The 985-nt window shown below is 43.6% G+C and overlaps 1 non-coding gene across 1 annotated transcript; it reads right to left on the minus strand.

Annotated features, from left to right (window-relative positions):
- Positions 1-608: 608 nt before the first annotated feature.
- Positions 609-683, minus strand: Trnat-ugu (transfer RNA threonine (anticodon UGU)). The gene has a single exon. It is a non-coding gene; the product is annotated as a tRNA-Thr (tRNA).
- Between the last annotated feature and the right edge of the window lie 302 nt (positions 684-985).

The raw sequence follows: 985 nt of genomic DNA on the forward strand, positions 1-985 counted from the left end.
GCATGCCGTTCTGAGAAAATAGTTACCCGAAAAAAATGTGTTCAAAGTGTAGGGAAAACATTTAGTTATATTATTACTTCGATTTGCATGAACTGAGTGTTACATATATATTTTTAATGTCGCTGAAAACGAATCTGAAGTCAGATTTTCAATATTCAAAACAGCTAATCCAATACGGAGGGCAACCGATTATGTTTTGACCAATTTTTACCAAAAATGTATTTTCGTTATTTACGTTTAGTCTGCAAGTCAAGGAGTATTTATCAACCCTTCCTCTACCTCTGATTGTTCCTAGACAGCAACTTCCTGTTCTTCTTGGCAGGAAAAGCCGATCTGTCAAAGCTGGATATGCAGCACTCGGCAGCCTGCACTTGATATTCGTCCGTATTTTCGGTGAGTATGTTTGCATGCATTCTGCAGTATGAATCATTTTGAGCACGTGCGACACGGGACGAGTTATCATCTACATCTATATGGATACCCTGCAAAACACATTTAAGTGCCTGGCAAAGGGTTCATCGAATCACCTACACAACTGATAATTAATTGAAACCCTCAGCTGCCGACAGGTGTTGTTGATATACTTCGATGGGGACAGCTGAAAAGTGTGCCGCTACTGGGACTCGAACCCAGGATCTCCTGCTTACAAGGCAGACGCTCAATCCATCTGAGCTATCGAGGGCACAAATGAACAGCACGACTGCAGGAATTTATCCCTCGCACGCTTCCCGTGAGACTCACACCCCGAACCGCCCACAATCCGATTACGTAATGTACTTAATAGGTATTTGTCCATCCACTCATTACTGGCTCACACTAAGGTGACGATTCCCGTAAGATTTCCGGTAGCCTGTGCGCATTCGCACAGACGAAGGTCAATGGCTGGGTGACGTTTAACCATAGATATGAAGATAGTAACTGTTCTAGAAAGAACAGGCGCCACTGACGACCGTACAGCTCTTCTAGAATACATGATAGACCGGCC

The sequence above is a fragment of the Schistocerca gregaria genome, unplaced genomic scaffold (genome assembly GCF_023897955.1).
Source record: "Schistocerca gregaria isolate iqSchGreg1 unplaced genomic scaffold, iqSchGreg1.2 ptg000166l, whole genome shotgun sequence".
NCBI lineage: Eukaryota > Metazoa > Arthropoda > Insecta > Orthoptera > Acrididae > Schistocerca > Schistocerca gregaria.